We start from the raw sequence: 19,752 nt of genomic DNA, 5'->3' as shown, positions 1-19,752 counted from the left end.
GAGGCTGGCACTTCTGTTTGAGGATAGGGTCAAACAGCATGATGAAAACTCAGCTGTCTTTGCCCAAGGTCTGAAAGGGCTGTGTAAGTGCCCAGGGCAGGGTGTCTGGAGCTTTGGTGTGGCCTGTGCTTGGTTCTCAGACACTTTCGTTTTCAGAATATTATTTCCTTTGTCACATCCAACCCTCAGTCAATAATGTTTGCTGGGCAATTGGTTATGGCACGCTACCATATTTGGACAATTTTAAGAAACTACCTAAGATTTTTGTGACCTAGCTTCAAAGACGTGCAAAATATTTTCTCAAAGCATGTTTTAAAACATTCTAAAGAACTTTGTGTTCCTCTTTCCCTTAGTAATTGGAAAAAAACATGTTAATGAACTAAAGGAGATCTACATAAAGTTTTGGGGCTATAAGCTAAGCTATTAGGGTCCTTTTAGAATGCAAAAGTGTCTGCTCACAGTACTCCAGAATAAGGAGCTTGAAACTAAAATACTACAAACTTTTGCCCAAGCTAGCATCTTTGAAATAGTCTTACTGTGAATTGTGAGGAAGTTTCTTATGTCTGATGTAATATGATGTGTTTTCCTCAGAAGAGTAGTTTCCTCTGCTCATCACTGAGTTGAAAAGAATTACTAGTCGTTATCTTACACACACCCTATCCATCCACCCATTCTTATCCATCTACAATCCATCCACCCATCCATCATTCATCCATCCATCCATCCATCCATCCGTCCATCCATCTATCGATTCATCCATCTATCGATTCATCCATCTATTCATTCGTCCATTCATCTATCCATCCACCCATCCATCCATCTATCCATTCATCCATCTATCCGTCCATCTATCCATCCATCCAACTACCCATCCATCTTTCCACCCATTTACTCATTCACAATGCCTATCACTATGCTAATTACCAGAAATACAGACATGAATCAGAAACATTCCCTAATCCCTGCCCCCGAGGAGCTCAGGATCTGGTACAATAGACCCTTGGCATGTTCAGGCTTAAAATTCATGGTTTGGACAATTTGTGAGTAACCCCAAAGCTTTACGATTTCACCACTTGTCATTTTCGCTGCTGTGTGGATTTGAATGGATTTAAATGGCATCTTCCTTGAAAGTAATGAGCAGAAGAAATCTTTGAATCAATGAGTGAGCATAGCTGACAGCCCAGCATCTACCCTGAGATCAACTTTGTGGTTTTGTACCTACAGTCATTCTCATCAGGGGATAAAACACGGTCTCAGGGGTACAATAAACTCCCAGAGAAAACCATCTGCCAATGCTATTTATGGAACTAAAGAGAAACTAAAGAGATCTACTTAAATTCTGAATGGAAAAGATTATATGACACACTGATATTGAGTAATTTGAGAACGTGCACATGAGCACTAATATCGAAGGCTAGAGGGAATGATTTCACCCTGTTCCCCCAGCCTTTGGAGAACTCATGACTCTCGAGTCAATTACAAACACTTGCTTCCTACAACTCCCAGGTCGCAAGACTTTTCTTAGCTCAAGCAGCTCAGAATCTTTGGCATTTCCATTAATTTTTTTGAATTTGCAGAGGGTACTCCTGCCCAAGAATCTGATGCCACATCTGTGGTTCCCCTAGTTCTGCTGTTGCTCTAATCTCAAAGCTAGAAGAGAATTAATTCCCCAAGCTCCTATCAGTCTTAGAACCCCCTCTCCCAGGGAAGTGGAGTGACTCCCAAGGCCCAGGCCATGGCTGCTCATGAGATCCCCCCCACCCCCGAATCTCCTCCCCACTGAGAAACCCACCAGTGTGCTGGGTTTGGGCACAGACTTTCTGCTTCCCAAATGGCAGTGTGTTTGCCTCTCCAAATGCCATTTCCAGAGTTCAGGAGCAGAGTTTGTCGCCCTTTACGGTGACAGTATCTTCATGTCATGATTCCAAGAGATGACCGTCTGCCATTTTCTTCATTAGCCTTTTTACCATGGGGCCCCTGTAGCCGTGTTGCCTATCAAAGCACCCTGGTGCGAGACTACAGAGTAGTGTCCTTACTCTCCACAGAAATGCAGGATTCTGTAAGTAAAACCACAGATGAGAGCAGTGTGCCTTAGGTGTGAAGGATTGTAATGGATTTCCCTTAGAAAATGTCCTCAAAGAACTCTCTCGATGGGCTTAAGCCCCATGCCGACCCCCTCTTTCCCCTGGCAGTGCTCAAGTATTTATTAAATGTGCACACATCCTGTCCAACCTCCCAGCTCCTGATTGTTCCTCTGGTTACCTCTGGATAATCACTCATTTCTTTTCTCTTCTCTTCTTTTTTTTTTTTTTTCTTTCTTTTTTCCTTCTCCCTCTGGCTCTCTGCTCTTTACTCTTCAGTCTTATTTCCTCTCCCTTCCCGATTCTCTTGCTTTTTTCTCTTTGCTACTTGCCCCTCATGCTGATTTGGGAGACCTACTCAACTCATCATGGCCAGGGGTGGTTAAGAGTTAGACTGTCGTCACAATGGATCAAGGACAAGAGAAATCGGATGTTCCAGAGGAAATTGATAACCAATAAAGAATCAGCCTCAGACTCTTTGAACCTGCCCCACGCTGTCTCAGGCCCGGTTCCCTAGAAGTAAAGAAGGCGAAGGTGATTCTCCAGAGAGGGGGAGGGAAGCAGGATAAGGGAAGATGCCAGACAGAGATGTGGCTTCAGCTGCAGTGTGGTCTCAGCCTCATCCTATGGGGGGCTCTGGAGTTGTCCCCCCGGATCAGTCAGCCAATGACTGCTGCTGCCCTCAAGGGCAGGGCCTAACCTCCAGGCATTTTTAGACGGAGCCTTCTGATAGCCAAGGGCAAATCTCCGTACAAGGCGTGGCTGCACGCTCAGTGCAGTTGTGGGTCTTGTGCACCAACCCCACCAACGGAATCTGAGCGTCGCATCTGCAGCATAACGGCACCCACCCTTTCAAAACCCCCTCAAGAATCATCGGGCTCCTTATCTTCCCCATTAAACTTATGTATTCCCTCAAGGACCGTTTAGTTCAAGAGAATTAAGAACTCCCCCTTTCTTTTTAATTTCTACCCGCATTGTGTTTATTTGCATTAATTCCTCGTCTTGTAATCGTCTGCCCCTTCCGGCTCCATTACAAATCTTGGAGGTGTTCCTGGGTTGCCTCCGGAAGCTTCATGCTCTTCTGACCGCGCTCAAAAGCCGTCTGTAAGATCAGGACGTGCCCTTCATTATTTCTGTTTCTGTGCGTCCGGAGCATTTATGTGAACGTTGTTGGTACGGTGACCTGTTACTACCCTTGAATCTCCTCCGCCCGACTAGATCATGCCAACCCTCCACCAGCTTCACGGCCATCATTGGGACCACCTGTGCCAATGCATCTTGGAGCACCTGCCCCTAGCCCTTCATGGGGCCCCTGAGACATGCTCACCCATTTATCCCTTCTAGACCATACTTTGGGGAGCCAGGAACCTGGCCTGCCCCCTGGCCTGCCTCGGGGTCCTGTGTGGCCTCTTCCCCAGGTGACGCTCCACAAAGAGCAGTGGGTGCACCCCTGGGTTGGTGGGTGGCCATCAGGAGAGGTCACGGACGTAGCTGGGTGTGCACGCAGGAGTACGGAAAGGTGCACCTGGCTGCATAGTGTCTCCCCAAATTCACGCTCACTTGGAAACAGAGAACCTGACGTTATCTGGAAATAGAGTCTTGGCACATGTTGTTAAGTTGAAATTAGGTCCTGCTAGACTCAGGTGGAGCCGAAATCCATGACTAGCGTCCCTATACAAAGAGAGACAGAGATGCACGGGGGACAAGGACATGTGAGGACAGAGGCAGGGATTGGAGGGAGATGTGGCCCCAAGCCAAGCAACACTCAGGGTGGCCAGCCACCTCCAGAAGCTGGAAGAGGCAAGGAAGGATCCCCGCCCCTCACCCAGTGCCTTCAGAGGGATTATGGCCAGGCTAACACCTTGTCTTCCAACTCCTGGCCTCCAGAGATGTGAGGGAATCTATTCCCATTGCTTTAAACACCCGGTTTGTAGTACTTGGTGAAGGCAATCCCAGGAAGCCTTTACGATGCATCCACAGGAGGCCCGTTGTGGCAGGACAGGGAGTCTCATGTGGGAAAAGAAGGGTGACCGGCCCAAACAGGGTTCCCTGTACTCCGGGGTTTGGTGCAGAACTCCAGGGGTTCTAAAACCTTTCAGCTAAAACCTGGTCCTCCGGATTGTTATCCACATATATTTGCCAAGGGAGGAGAACAGAGATTTTTTTTTTTTTGTATAAGTGTATTAGTTTGGTTTGTAACTTTTAGAAATTTAAGATTCCAGCCTTACATTCGGCCAGATCCCCTGCCCGCCCCACCACCAATACTGGGGTGAGCCTGCCCCGGACCTTTATTCTTCTAGTATTTACACAAAAGTAGGTTCATCACAAAAGTCCTATCTATGGAGTGCCTTCTGCTGTCCACCCCTGTAGCAACACCTGCAAGGAGCTTAACCCTTTCTGGATGTTCATAAATGTAATTCTTTCCCCCCTTGAAGGCAGCTGTACATTCCTCCTGGTTGGTAGAGGATCTGGATGTGGTCCTTACCCTCCAGTTGCTTGCGACCCAGCGGCGACACCAGTAGAGGTCAATCCCCGAGTGTTCCTCTCCCTGGGCCCTTCACCTGTGACCCAGGGATCCGCCCTCAAAGGGCACCTCCGCTCTGTCCCCAAGCTGAGCACGCCTGTTCTACCCCTGCCCCAGACCCCATGCCCCCTCAGCTGCTCAGAAAACAGACCCTCAGGGAATGTGTTCTTGGGAGAGACCCTGAGCAGAATGGAACGGGAGCCGCTAAGGCACACGCCCCTTACCAGAGGAGAGCGCTTTAAATGACACACCCGTTTCCTCCTGCCCCCAGTTTGGTGTTACCATCATCCCACTTCCCAGAAGAGAACAGGAAGGCCCAGGGAGGCCGCAGTGACACAGCCAGAAAAAAATGGACGGGTGACTAGCATCCTGTGTGTGTGTGTGTGTGTGTGTGTGTGTGTGTAGTCAGATGATGGGGTCAGGTGAATCGATACCCTACCATTCTCTGTGTGTGACCGGGGAGAAGTCACCTAACCCGCTATGCTGCCGGTGTCTGTGCAAGCGACGTTAATGACAGGGCTGTGTCTCGGGAAGTCAGAGGCGAGAACCAAAGGGTAACATACGGTCGGAGGGTCCACCGCGTTCCTTGGAAAGCAGGAAGCAGTGGTCTCTTTGGGAGGTGGTGCTGGACGGCGAATCCCCCGTCCCTCCTGCTGCGGGCTTTGTGCCACCCACCTGCCTCCCGGTCCCCGGCACACAATCCGTGGACATTTAACAGGCACTTCAGGGGGCCACAGCTTCACCCCGAGATCCCGGGGCTCGGCCAGGAGGCAGATCCCCGGGGGCGGGCGGGAGGGCAGGCAGGGAGGCCGGGAGCCGAGGCCGGGGCGGGTTCCTGTTTGGGCAGCTCCCCAGGCTTCCTGACTGCGCAAATCACACCCCCCGAGAGCCAGCGCGGTTGGCTTTCTGAAACCGCCGGTCCCCGGTCCCCACGAAACCCCGAGCCCGCCGCTCAGCGAGGCTACAAATACCCTTTGTGCTTTCAGACACAGGAAAAGGGTGCTTCAAGAGGGCGTCTTACTCCCCAAAGCTCAGTGTTCATATCAAGGGCCTCTTCTTTCTGAGCACGAGAAACCGGGTGCTTAGGTAAGGGGGTGATTGGATGGAAAGCAGGCTGGAGGATTTGTCGGAGGGGAAAATATCTCGGAGAAGGATTTCGTGTCGTTTCTTTTCTTCCCTCTACCCACAAGGCACAAAATTCAGTTTCGAGGAGGCACGTGGCACTGGGTTTTAAACACGCAATTTTTAAGCGTGGCGTTTATTTCCATTCGAGTAATGGAAAAATCATGAGCGCGCAGTTTCAGAAGGTTCGGGGCCACAGGCTCACTTTCCTCTCAAAAGACGCCCATCGAGCCTGCCAGTCGCCAGCAAGAGGGCTGTCGCCTGGTCCCTGAACTTCTCCCGGCTCTCTCGGAACTGGCGGGATACGGGCACCTGGACCTCTCAACCTAGGCCTTATTCGACCTCCGCGTTTGGTTCAAAGGGATGAAAGACTTGTGTTCACTTAGTGCAACAGTTTCCTTATGTTTTCAAGCAGAGGACTCACGGGAACCCCAAATAAATGCAGATTTCCAGGCCCCGCTCCCAGAGATTCCAATTCAGCAGCTCCGAGTAGAGACTGGGAACCTGCATTCTTAACAAACGCCCTCAAGCCCGGCCACCGGGTGATTCTTGAGCATACTGTTCCCGGGACCACACACCGCACTTAAAGCCACCCTGAAGGATGCTTTTTCTAGCCTCCAAATCATTGATCTGACTGTTGTATTGATACATACAAAACCTCATCACAAAAGAGTTTTTGTCTGATTTTATAGATGGAGGAATTAAGGCTCAGAGGAGGTAGGTATCTTCCTCCAGTTCATCTCTGTAATTCTTAAAGCCACCACTGTTCCACCTCCCTGACAAATACAGGTGCCTCTGTTTCCTCATCTGTCAGCAGATACAACAGGAAGAGCATAGTAGGAGCAGATACTAATCCCAAAAGGCTAAATGAGATAATACTAAGTTTAGCCATATGAGGTTGTCGACACTCAACCGTTTATAACCTACAAATGCGGCAATTTCAAATGGATCTATTTAATAATTGTAAAATGTTGGGTACAGTACCTGACATAAAGCAGTATTCAGTGAATGTTAAGTATTGTTAGACGCTATTGTAGGTAGAATTGTATCCCCCCCCCCAAAAAAAAAGATACGCTGACAACATGGTCCCTGGTATTGTAAATATGACCTTTTTGGAAATAAGGTCTTTGCAGATGTAATTAAGTTAAAATGAGGTCATACTGGATCATGGAGGGCCCTATATCCAATGGCTGGTGTCCTTGTATGGGGAGAGATGTAGATATGCAGACACACAGAGGGGATAAGGCCCTGTGGACAGAGGCGGAAATTGGAGTGATGTAGCTACAAGCCAGAGAAAGCCAACGACTTCCAGTAACCACCAAAAGCTGGAAGAGACAGTGAAGGATTCCCCCCAGAATCTACAGAGGGAATGTGGTGCTACCAACACCTTGACTTTGGACTCTGGACATCCAGAACTGCGAAAAAGATAAATTCTTATTGCTTTAGGCCACCAAGTCTGTGCTAATTTGTTAGTGTGGCCCTAAGAAATACATATGGAAGCTTTATCCCTCTTCCTATCTTTGTCAATACCCAAGACCACCACCACCACCACCATCATCATCACCAACACCACCATCAATACCCAAGACCACCATCACCATCCATCACCACCACCATCACCATCATCATCACCACCATCGTCGTCACTATCATCATCACCACCACCATCAATACCCAAGACCACCATCACCATCCATCACCACCACCACCACCACCGCCACCATCGTCATCACCACCATCACCATCATCTTGTAGAGTGCGAGGCAGGGCCTCAGACTCAGATCAGAGAACAGTGACCTCAAACTGGTGCTAAGGGGTGGTGATGGGGCTGCCCAGTCTCAGTCATATCCTCCACTTGGACTCACCCGATGCAGACTGGTTTGATTTCTATCCAAAGTTTAAAAAGATTTTTTTTTTTAATGATACACACACATTTGTGCTTTTTGATGCTTTCCCAAGCTCCTTCTGACTTGTGTAATGTAGACTTCTCCCCAGGGAAATGTTCAAGAGACAGAAAGACGGAAAAATGGTAGCCGCAGAACACTGGGTAAACATTAGCTCCTTTCATAACCTTCCTTTCTTGGATGACAAATCTGTGGTGGGGCCCCCAAATCCCAAGGAGGCCCACTTCAAACATTTATTTGGATCAGTCTAAAGGGTCGAGGACCTGCTATATAAAAAGTCCCTTAACATACACTGTTTGGATAAAATCTGCTTGCACATAAATTCCAAAATGGGATTTGTGGCCCATTTCATATGCTATTATTTTCAATCCACATAAGGTAGCCAGTGACCTTTGTTTCAATTTTTGGACAGAAGAGACATCTCACCATGGTTTCCCCCTTATTGTCCCCTCTCACCAAAAATGGAAATAGAAAATCATGATGCCGTAGGTTCTCTCGTCTCAGTGACCATAGTTTCCAAATAAAAAAGCAGAAAAAGAAGCCGTGATTGACAGTGGGACAGGAAATTTAAAGTGTGAATTATTCGAGACAACCTGCTTATGAAAGCATCCTCTAGACTCAGTCCCTAAATTGGGGTCCCATCTTAGGCCCGTGAGTCTTGGCAAGTCACTTCACCTGCCCATGTCTCTGCTGCCTCCTCTTTACGAAGTTGGCGCTGTTATATCACTTTCATTTTGGAGTTATGAGTAGCTAATATATAATGAACAAAAAAGACTTTGATAAAGTGACAGAGTGACAGTCATGTCAGCTCTCAATAAATATTAATTACTACTATTTTTTTTTATCTGAGAGAGAGTGTGCTAGTGGGGGAGGGGCAGAGGGAGAGAGAGAGAGAATCTCAGGCAGGCTCCATGCTTAATACAGAGCCCAACATGGGGCTTGATTCTGTGACCCTGGGATGGTGACCGGGGCCAAAATCAAGAACCAGACGCTGTTCAACCGACTGAGCCGCCCCGACATCCCTACTATTTTTTTTTTCCTCTGCAGAGAGATAAGGCCTTTACTTTGCCCATTCCATATGTCAGAATGACCTACATCTCCGTTAGAATTACTACCTGTAATAGTAGGCATTATTTCCCAATGAACAGGGTTTAAGCAGTGTGCCCAAAGTCACACGGCTACTCGTGAATTGAAGCCTGGCTGGAGCCCAAAGTCTTTATCCTTTCCTGTATACCATGTTGGACTGTTCAGAATATTTTTACTCAAAACACATTTCCTCCATATGAAGATAACCCATGGTCTTGACCCTTTATAGTGAGCCTTAGAAGGCTCTAGCCTTCTGATCACCCTCATCTGGCAGCATTGGGGTGCACATGGCACATAAATAATTCTTTGCCCCTCAGGCTCAAACTCCTGAATTCTCTCTGGGCTCCAGAGGCGACCCATGTGAGGCTGGACTATAGACTGCAGTGACTGCCAGCCTGTGGTGGGGCCACTGTCCTGCCCTGGACAAGCAGGCTTCTTTCGTGGAACTAGACTGATGATCCCCAAATCCATGTGCTGTCCGTGGCTCCCCAGAAGCCATGGTCTCCCAGGGTGTGGCTCTTAGACCATTTGCATTCGAATCCTCTAGGAGGCTGGTTAAAATGCAGATTCCTGGGCCTCTTTTTAGACTTGCTAAATCTCAACCTCCATTGGTAAACTAGGTGTCCGCATTATTAACCAGTGGCCCAGAGACCGGGTTCTCCTGAATCTTTGTGAACCGTAGATGTTCACTGTTTCTCTGCCAAGACAGCCAAAGGTGGGGGGTGTGTGAGCGGGGGGGATCTACCTGAAAATGAAAAAGATAGGTATTAGTCCATTCAGGCTGCTATAACAAAAATGCCCTGGACTAGGGGAGCTTAAGCAAGAAAATGATTTCTCACAGTTCTGGAGGCTGGAGAGTCCAAGATCAAAGGGCCGATAGAGGGGCACCTGGGTGGCTTGGTCGGTTAAGCGTCTGACTTCAGCTCAGGTCATGATCTCACACTCCGTGAGTTCGAGCCCCGCGTCAGGCTCTGTGCTGACAGCTCAGAGCCTGGAGCCTGTTTCAGATTCTGTGTCTCCCTCTCTCTCTGCCCCTCCCCCGTTCATGCTCTGTCTCTCTCCATCTCAAAAATAAATAAACGTTAAAAAAAAAATTTAAAAAAAAAAAAAAAAAAAAAAAAAAAAAAAGGGCCGATAGAACTAGAGTCTGGTCAGAGTGTGCTTCCTGGTTCATAGATGGCCCTCTTGTCACCGTGTCCTTGCATGGTAGAAGGGGCAAGAGAGCAATCTGGAGGGTCCCTTTTTTAAGGACACTAATCCCATTTATGAAGGCTCCACTCTCGTGAACTGATCCCTCTCCAAAGGCTCCACCTTGAAATGCCATCACATTGGGGATTAGAATTTCAGCTAAATGGAGGGGGGCCGCAACATTCAGGGCACACACAGCAGATGAAGTAGCTGGAACCCAGCTGGATCCTACAGACACCTGCGTATGGATAATGATACCCCAAAGATATCTGTGTCCTAATCCCCAGAACCTGTGAATATGCTGTGTTATACAGCAAAGGGGGACTAAGGTAGCTCATTAGGGATTTAAAAATAGAGGGATTATCCTGGACTATTTGGGTGGGAACAATGTAATCGCAGGGGTGGTTTATAGTGGAAGAGGGAGGAAGAGGAGGTCAGAGTGGGATGTTGGTGGCTTTAAAGATGGAGGAAGGGGGCACAAGCTAAGGAAGGCAGGTGGCCCTAGAGGCTGGAAGAGGTGACGAGAGAGAGTCTCTCCAAGAGCCTCAAGGAGGAGCACAGCCCTGCTGACACCGTGATCTCAGTCCAGTGAGACCAGTTTTGGACTTCTGACTTCCAGAACTGTAAGATAATAAATCCGTGTTACTTAAAGGCATCAGATTTGTGGGGATTTGTTACAGCAGCCGTAGGAATCTAATACACAAGAGAAGTGGAGAGTGGGTTTGTGTGGCTACAGCACAAAGGGTAAAGTCCAGTCCCTTTCTGAGTAATAGGTCGCTTTTTCTCTGCACCGTCTGAGCTTGGGTCCATGCTCGGACCTTCGCAGAAGCCAGTGGATTGTTTGGTGCCCAGCAGGGCTCAGGGCCTCTGGAGGTTCCCATGTGGTTAGAAATAGGCGATGGAGGGGCACCTGGGGGGCTCAGTCGGTTAAGCGTCCAACTTCGGTTCAAGTCATGATCTCACGGTCCATGAGTTCGAGCCCTGCGTCAGGCTCTGTGTTGACAGCTCCCAGCCTGGCGCCTACTTCGAATCTGTGCCTTCCTCTCTCTCTGTCCCTCTCTGCTCATGCTCTCTCTCCTTCCCTCCCTTTCTCCCTCCCTTTCTCTCTCTCTGTCTCTCTCAAAATAAATAAACATTAAAAAAATCTTTTTTTAAAGGAATAGTGAGTGGAGAGTGGCCCTGGATAACCTGAGAATCGAACTCAGGGCCTCGGCCAAAACAATGACACTACAAAACAAAACAACAAAAAGAATTTCAACGTGGGTGAATTTTTGCAGCCTTTACGATCAAGAAGTCCAGAGGGACCCTATTTTGATTTCAGCATAGTTCTTCCTTTTGCATTATGGTGCCGTGTTTTGAAACATTTTGGGTTGTGTGAAATGCAGGTGAAGGGAGAGGGACAAAATAATTGCACCCTAAGTTTTAGGGCCTCTGATCAGCTTTTGGCAGAGGGCCAGTCGACTAACATCAGTTGTGGGGAGCTAGTGAGGGAGCACCAAGTCCAAGGGACCAGGACGCGCCCGAGAATTCTGAACATAGAGAAGGGAACCAGGTCAGAGCAGAGGGCAGCAGGCAAAGACACGAGGCAATAGGGAGAAAATAGCCGGGGACCCCTCTCCATGGGACAGCGGGTGGCCCGGAGCAGCTCTGTTAGTTACAGGTGACCAAGACTCTTGACTCTTGGCCTGCTTTGGAGTCTTCACTGGAGGCCATAACCCTTCCCAGGTCTACCCCAAGTCCCGGGGCCTTCTGGGCAGGGTGGGACGGCCCAGTGACAAATGAAAGCTGTCCTACTTGGGGCCTCCGCACGGGGCGACGCCGTGGTCTGGTTCTTAGCGCATCCGAATCTGGGTGCAGAGGTGAGAGCCCCTCAGGCACGCTTGGGGCCTCCAGGGAGAGGGCAGCTGGGGAGCCAGGCGGCACCCCTCCCCACCCTTGGCTCTGTTCCTCTTGGGCCCAGACTACAGGGGGCTTAGGTTTCTGCACTTTTCATGTGGCGTCTTTCAGAATTGAAATCCACTTGAAGTGGTTTGGGTTTTTCTCTTCCCCGCCTGGTGTCTGCTGTAGAGAAATACCTTCAAACACAGACGGCGCTGCTCGGTGCCTGTCGCTGAGCGTGTTCAGAGGAACCCAGAGAGGCCACATCAAGCTGAACGTTTTCATCAGAGACGCCCCGGCTGCCCCCCCCCCCCACCCCCTGCTGCTGCTCCCTGGGCCAAGGTTTTCTCTCCCCCACCCGCCCGCCCTCTCCCCTCCAGCCTCGGCTCACAGGCTTGTTCTCTGGGAGAACAAGGCACCTTTGTTTCTCGGAGCAGACTTATTTGGAGGGTTTGGAGGCCACTGAGGGGCCCCCCCATCCTGTATGGCCCCCCGGCTTGCTCTTCCTGAGCCCGCAGGGAACGTGATAGACCCCCACCCTTTATTCTACGGCTTTGAGATCGCAGCTCTTTCCCCGTTGCGTCCCACGTGTGCTGCGAGACGCCCTTGAGTTTTCTGGGTCTCCCGCCGAGCTCCTTCCCTCCCCATTGAGGACACGTTTGAAAGAAAAGAATTAGTCCCACGGGCTAACAGGAGCAAGAAAGCTGGAGAGAGAGCGCAAGTCATAACCCACAGTGACATCACAGCTTGCCCTGTGTCACATTTGAGGACAGTTTCAGCCACGGAGACGTCTACTGATAGAGATGTATATTGATGGCCCTCTATCCATGCCAACTGTCAGTCCGTATCCACAGACCTGTGTATGAGAGGGAAGAAGCAACTGAGGGCTCGTGCGTATTATTTTTTTCATTACCCAGAGCCTGTGGCCGTCTACTCATATGTACATAATTATAGAGGCAGGGCGGAAGGGGGCGGGGGGAATGTTGGAGATTGAGTAATTCAGCTCAACCTCTTTATTTTGCAGCCAAAGGAATGCCATCCCCAAAGCTTTACGTGACCTGGCCAAGGTCACCGGGCACTGGCTCTGCTGCACTGAAGGAAGGGTTTTATGCGTATTCTGAGATTTCAAGATATTTGCCTACAGGGGCGCCTGGGTGGCTCAGTCGGTTAAGCCTCCGACTTCGGCTCGGGTCACGATCTCGCGGTCCTTGGGTTCGAGCCCCGCATCGGGCTCTGTGCGGATAGCTCTGAGCCCGGCGCCTGCTTCGGGTTCTGGGTCTCCCTCTCTCTCTCTCTGCCCCTTCCTTGCTCAAAAATGAATAAATGTTAAAAAAAATATATTTTTAAGGTATTCGCATACACTAGGAGGGTTGGAAATTTTCACAGAAACCTGTGGAGGTTGTGGGCTTTTTGAGGCCCCTGTGTCCCTTTTGTAAATGGAGTGGCAGGGACCCTGCCGTGAGTCGTACTCACAAGACTTCACCATGAACTTCCAAATCCCAGTGGGCAGAGGCCTCCCAAGCCAGACAGGAGTCACTCAGTCAGTTGGAAAGCTCGGCAGGAAAGGGGCCGGTGCATCAGTCCACACAAATCAAGGCCAGTTTGGACGTTCTCCTCCCCATAGTCACCAGCGCGTTTATTTCTTGAGAAATGGTTGAGCCAGAAAGCCACTGAATCTGGATTTGAGATTTTTTATTGGGACCAAGTCAGTCCTGCCTAAGGCAAGGATGGGGCCAGGACCAGATCTCTCCTTACTGGCATGCCGATGAAATAGAGGACTGGAGAGTTGGTGTAGTCCAGCACCCTTGCTTGCAGATGGGGAAACTGAGGCCCCAAGCCCAGAGGTTGAAGGCCTCAAGGTCTCACAGACTCAGTACAGAGGCGGGACTGCCGGCTCTTGGCCTGCTCTCCTCTGTGTCCTTGTCCACTTGTCCTTCCTGCAAGGGCAACCGTGGTGCCTTGGGCTCTCGAGGAATGTGTCCCACTAAACTGAAGCCAGCAAAGGGAAAAGCCCCTGCACCCTTTGGGTCAGCACGCAAACTCCTCCGTCGGGATGATTCTTGCTGCGATGTCCTCGGTGGGGGCTGGCTGGGAAGGGGACCTGTTTTGGGAGGGCTCCCTCGAGTCCCCTCTCCCAAAGGCTCCATGATCGCCGGTCTCTGTGCCTGTTAGCTCAGTTAGGCCCTTACTCTCGCAGCCCCACTCGTCAGGAAGAGGCAGTTTCGAGACTCTACAGATGTGGGATGACGAGAGGACAGGATTGCAGGAAAACCCATAAGCCCCTCAGAGCTGTGATCTTTCTCTGAATGGGATGGATGCATTTATTTCTTGAGAGAGGGATGGATGGGGTGTGCCCGTCCAGTTTTGGGACTTTAGTGGAAGCAAGCAGGCCCTTACTGAGGCCGTGCTGGGGCTCGGGTGGACCCCTGAGAGGTCTGCCTGTGAGACAGAAAGTAGGTCTGGGGCGGCTGGAGTTTATTACTTCCCTCTGCTCTCTCCTCTCTTTTGCCAGCACCCCACCCCCCAACCCCACACACCCCTGCCTGGGCCAATTTGCATGAGAGGAAGTCTGAAAGGTAGGGACAGCCCCAGGCCTTGAAGTCACAGGCCACAGGGAGGGAAGATGAGCCAAAACCGGAGTGATTACCACTCTGCGCTGGTCCTTGAAGTTCACCAGGGTTTCAAAACGGCCATATCTTCACCATGACCTTATTTCTGCACCAGGAACCTCAGAAGCTCAGGCTGCTATTAATCTAAGAACAACTAGTTCTTAGATTAAAATAATAATAATAATAATAATAATAATAATAATAATAATAATAATAAACAACTCTTGGTGTGGGAGCTGTGGTTCAGGTCCCTGCCACACACACCCCCCCCCCGACACCCCCATTTGCCAGGGAGAGAGAAACGTGTAAAATCTGTGGCCAAGGTGACCCACCTTCAAACCTGGACACTGGAGGCTCAGCCCTGGGGGCAGCCGGCGAGAGGGGGAGGGTGGACCCCCTCCGGATCCTAAGGCAGAAGCGTAAGGTGCGGTTAGCAGCCACTCTTTGGCTAAACAGCCCCTGGGCCTGACCCATTTTCCGTTCCGCGAGTCGGGCTCTGTTTTCAGTTCTGACAGGCAAACACAAGACACCTTGGGGTGATCAGCAAATCTCCACAAGCCCTACACCGGGGACAGAGCCTGGGGTACAAAGAAATTAAAGTGGCTTTCCCCAGGCCCTTGGGCAAGCGAAGGCTGAAAGAATGGAAACTAGCTAAAATCAAACGCCTGCCTGGAACAGGCCCCATCGCAGGGTTTTTGTCCCAACCGCTACCCTCTAAAGAGGTCCTGATCAGTATGCCCATTTCTCAGGGAGAGAAACGGAGGCTCGAAAGGGGGAAGTGACGTGCCCATGGTTATGCTGCTAGGAAGTGACAGAGGAAGAGCCCCGATGCAGAGGAATGGGGCCACCCAGCTTGTGAGTGAGTTTGTTCTGTGACCGGCAGGGTACTGGGGACTTAGTTCTCCCGGCCTTCCGTCCTGGTTTGAGGGTGCCGTGCGGGCTCCCTGCTGTGATGGCGCTTCTGTAGCTGGGTTTCCTTCAGCTGAGAGCTTGGGCTGATCATTTCTCCAGGTTATTTTCAATTAGACCAGCCGTGCTCATCTTGAATCCTGAAGTTTGAAGCCACCCCGCGCTGCAGTCTCTGTATCCAGCTCACTTCTCCTTCAGAGTCAAGAGGCTGACAGGTCAAGTTTAGAGACCCCGAGGAAAGAGAGAGGTGGTTGGGGGGGGCGGGGTGGGGTGGGGCAGGTGTCAGTCATTGCCGTGACCCAGTGTCCACCAGTGAGCATCAGGTGAAAACATTAAGGGACTTAGGACTGAGAAAGGCCAGGGGACATGTGCCTGAGGCTTACAGTCAGGATTAAATGACTATCTTTACACCATGACGTTTTGCCCACCATCTTACACGTAACGAGTTTAGGTGACACAGAGGGAACACTTCCTAATTCAATCAACCAATGGAGGTAACAGTCCATTTCTGGAATATCCACGTGGGCCTACGGGCTTTGACTTGTATTCTCCCCAATGGCAGATGACGAAAGTCATCTTGATTTTAAAATCGGTTGGTTTTTTTTTTCTTAGAGCTTCTCAATGGAAGGTCAAGGGTCAGTAACAGGCAAGTCCTTATTCCCATGGTTTCTCTTCCTCTGAGTTTCCCCCGTGACTCAGCACATCTTCTTTGAGCATCTCCTAAGAGTTTGGTACTGAATGAAAATGTGGGAAGTGCGGGGTGCGGGGAACTGGGACCAGGAAGTCTGAAGCAGGCAGTAGTCAACTTTAAGATGTGGACATTCAGATCCATGGGAAACAAGGTGGGAGAAAGCACATTGCCTAGGAGTTTAGACATCTGCATCAGGAAGATGCTTTTGTGGCTTGGCGCATTCAGGGAAGTCTTCTTGGAGGAAGGTTTGGTTTCCTCTCAGAGGATGACTGTGTCTTAAGAGCAAAACAACGCTCATGTTGTCTGATCCCCTGGGGGCAACATTTGCCATCGGGCGCCCCATGGCTTTGGGGTTCCAATCATGCCTATGCCGTGTTCTCAGTGGGAAGCTTCGAGCAAGTTATTTAACCTCACCCATAACATGGATGCAGGTGAAAAGGCTGAGTGACTGAGGCAACGGTGATTTTCAAGGGCAAGCAGCTCTTCTTGTTCCCTTACCACTGGCCACATCCCCTGGGGGTTTCCTCTGGTCTCTTCTCTCTTTGGACTGGGAGGCAGAAGACCTAGGTTCAAGTCCCCGCTCTGGCATTTATGACACCGTAGTCTCGCGTCTCAAGCTTCCCCTTCCTTTCTGTCAAATGGGCCTGAGGGATTACAAGCTTGCTGAGATCTCTTCCTCTACAAAGAGTTTTCCGTTCAGAGTCCTGCTGATGGGGAATGACTTCAGACGTTCTCATCTCCCAGCCCTGTCTCCCCACCTCTCCATCCCGCATCCACTCCCGAGCCTCTCGCCATCTCTCTGTCATGACACAGACCAGATGTGTTTCCCCCTGATCTCGTCCATCCACAGACGTGAAACACGTGTCTGGTGTGCCTGCTGGTGGGCCTGGGGCCCTCCAGGAGGAAACAAACATCCAGGTGCCAGAACCAGCCTTTCAGGAGACCAGAGGAATAAAGAGGTCTGGGACCACCTAGAAATGGTGGTCGGAAACCAACACGAAATAACTTGAAACCTGCTGTGTAGCCTAGGAGCGGCGCTCTTGCGAAGTGTGAGTTGCCAGAGAGAAGACAGTGGCGAGAGTAGCATTGGACAAGCAGCCAACTCCCAAGAATCTCCAGGCTCCTCATCATGGAATCTTAGAGTTGAAGAGACACCCTCCCTCCTGTATATCCCTGAGAGAACATGTTGAAAAACCTGTGGTTCAGAAAGTAGCATAGACACTTTGACCCGTAGTGGCAGGAGGAAGAGAGAAAACAAAATAAAAGTATCCTGCAAAAAAAAAAAAAAAAAAAAAAAAAAAAAAAAATCTATCCATCTATCTATCTATCTGCCTATCTATCTATAGAGAGAGAGGGGGAGAGAGAGAGTTAGAGAGAGAGGCATTAGGAAACAAAGTTAAAATTCAGAATGGTCCTGCCTGGGCTGCTTCAGGGTAGAAGACACTGTCCTCAACTCTAAATATTCTTGTATTTCTTAGGGCGAATGTGAAAAGAGATGATGTCTTAAGAGTAGCCAGAGGCAGAAATCAAATGATATGGCTCCATGAACCGTTTTAGTATTTCTCACCCTATATACCTAGTCCCCAGCCATCTCTTGACTTCACTCATAAAATAACCCCCATGTTGCGGGCGAAAAGACTAAGGTGGAAAAGTAGCAATGGCTTGGCCAAGGAGCTCGAGTGTGATTGCTTCACACCTAACTTACAAGCTCAGTGAGAGGCTGTGTCTACAGTGTTCACTGCTTGTCCTCCGGGGCAGGGCCAGTTCCTGGCACACAGGAAGAAGTTGGTAATGCGCGTTGAATGACTTGGCACTGACATTTGGCCACGCTGTGTTAGTACAGAAAATACCAGTCACGTCTCTATTTCTGTACCCAATTCCAGTGTGTGTGTGTGTGTGTGGGTTTTCCCACACCACCGAGCAGTTCTCTGACACCAGCCGGGTGTTCTACAATTCAACTCAGGACACTATCTACCCAGAGGCAGCGTCAGGTTCCACAGGTTGAGGTCTCAGTCCTGCAAGGCTGTCCCCCCCACCTCAACTTCAGATGCCAGTCTCAAATCCAGGGGCCACCCAGGCTTTTGACTAAGTAGCTAGAGATCAGAGGTTACCACGACTCCCTGCCTGGGTTCCATTAATTTGCTAGAGGGGATCACAAAATTCCGAGAAACGTTCTACTTACCAGGTTACAAGTTTGTTATAAAAGGATATAATTCAGGAACAGCCAGTGGAAGAGATGCATAGGGCAAGGTGTGGGGACATGGGGTGGAGCTTCCACGGTCTCTGAGAGCCCACTCTTCCCGAATCTCCGCCTGTCAGCCAATCAGGAAGCGCTCGAACCCTGTCTACCAATCAGGAAGCACTGTGAATATTGTCTCCACCAATCAGGAAGCTCTCTGAAAGCTGTCCACCAATCAGGAAGCACGCCACACCTGGTCCTTTGGGATTTTCACCGAGGCTTCATTATGGTCACAATGGATTAAAGCATTGGCCATTGGCCATTGATTCAACCTCCAGCCTCCTCCTCTCACAGGCAGTTGAGGGAGGGACTGAAAACTCCAACCTTCTCATCGCATGGTTAGTTCTCCTGGCAACCAGCCCCATCCTTAGGTGGTTCCAAAGGTCACCTCGTTAACGTAACAAATGACACCTATATCACCTTCCTCCCCGGAAATTCCTAAGGTTTTAGGAGCCCTGTGCCAGAAAAGGGCCCGGAGACCAAATATTTATTTTTTATTACGACTCACAACATCATGCATCTTATGGGTGAAACGACTGCCTTGGAACTTCCGCTCGTTTTCTTTACACGAGCAGCAGGAGACATGTGAATCTGACTTTTTTACTCCTTATGCTGCTTGAAACATACATTACGAGAGAGCAAGACACCGTGTCTACATTCTTCAGACACTGCTACGATTATTTTTTCCCTTCTCTTCCATACCGTGTACCCACTGGCTTATAGAGGAAATATGCCAGCCTCTGATATTTGGGAGTCTGTCACCCACTCGGATGGTCTCCGGGCTGAGCCTCATTACCATCAGACGCGCTCTGGAGAGCACGGTCACCGGATCGTTTTCCAGGGCACCCAGGAGAATGGCCTGATTCAGGGCAGAGTCTACTCCAGAAAGAGTATGACAGTAAGGGTCCAGGAATCCAGCCCAGCCCCCTGGCCACACCTCCTACCGATTCCTCATTTGCTTGCTCTGCTCTAACAGCAGCGAGCACACTTCCGCTCTCGCGTCTCCAGGCCTGGGCACATGCTGTACCTTCTGCCTGGAGCACCCTTCCCGATGGGTTGAATGAACAGAGGAGATGTCTGCCCAGGCCCTTGTCTTACCAGATTTGTCTGAAGGCTTTCTCCCCCTAGGTCCAGAGCTTTCAGCCACAAAAATGTCCCGGAATATTTCTGTCCCAAGTCTGATGTCCTTGGTCTACATCTTCTATTGCTTTAGGCACAGAGCCCAGAGGACTATTTTGAACAGAGCCAAAGGCTGTATTCGAGAGGACACGAGTTGTAGAATGTTGGAGAGCCAGGTTCAAATTCCAGTTCTGATACGTATTGGTTGTATGGCCTTAGCTACGGAGCTCAACTCTCCAAACCTCAGAGGCTTCCTCTGCGAAAAACACCCATCCTGCATTGTTGCCATGACAATGACATCGTAACGCGGAAAGCTGACGCTGTAGTAGAACGTGGTGCGTAGTAGGAACCCCACAAACATTAGTCCCCTTGCATTGCTATTCTGACTGCAGAATGGGGGTG

General features: G+C 49.9%; 1 long non-coding RNA gene across 3 annotated transcripts; it reads right to left on the bottom strand.

The window, feature by feature from the left end:
• Window positions 1–13,458: 13,458 nt before the first annotated feature.
• Window positions 13,459–19,451, bottom strand: LOC122208496. Of its 3 annotated transcripts, XR_006197259.1 has the most exons (6): window positions 19,330–19,451; window positions 18,175–18,337; window positions 17,698–17,821; window positions 14,725–14,798; window positions 14,431–14,536; window positions 13,459–14,222 (listed from the first exon to the last, which is right to left on the bottom strand). It is a non-coding gene; the product is annotated as an uncharacterized LOC122208496 (long non-coding RNA). The 3 variants fall into 3 exon arrangements; XR_006197258.1 differs by lacking the exon at window positions 19,330–19,451 and having other exon boundaries at window positions 13,459–14,013; window positions 18,175–18,453; XR_006197260.1 differs by lacking the exons at window positions 17,698–17,821; window positions 19,330–19,451 and having other exon boundaries at window positions 18,175–18,453.
• Window positions 19,452–19,752: the final 301 nt, after the last annotated feature.

The sequence above is a fragment of the Panthera leo genome, chromosome E2 (genome assembly GCF_018350215.1).
Source record: "Panthera leo isolate Ple1 chromosome E2, P.leo_Ple1_pat1.1, whole genome shotgun sequence".
Taxonomy (NCBI): Eukaryota; Metazoa; Chordata; class Mammalia; order Carnivora; family Felidae; genus Panthera; species Panthera leo.
Note: the sequence above shows the minus strand (reverse complement) of the source record. Positions and strands in the feature narration are given on the sequence as shown.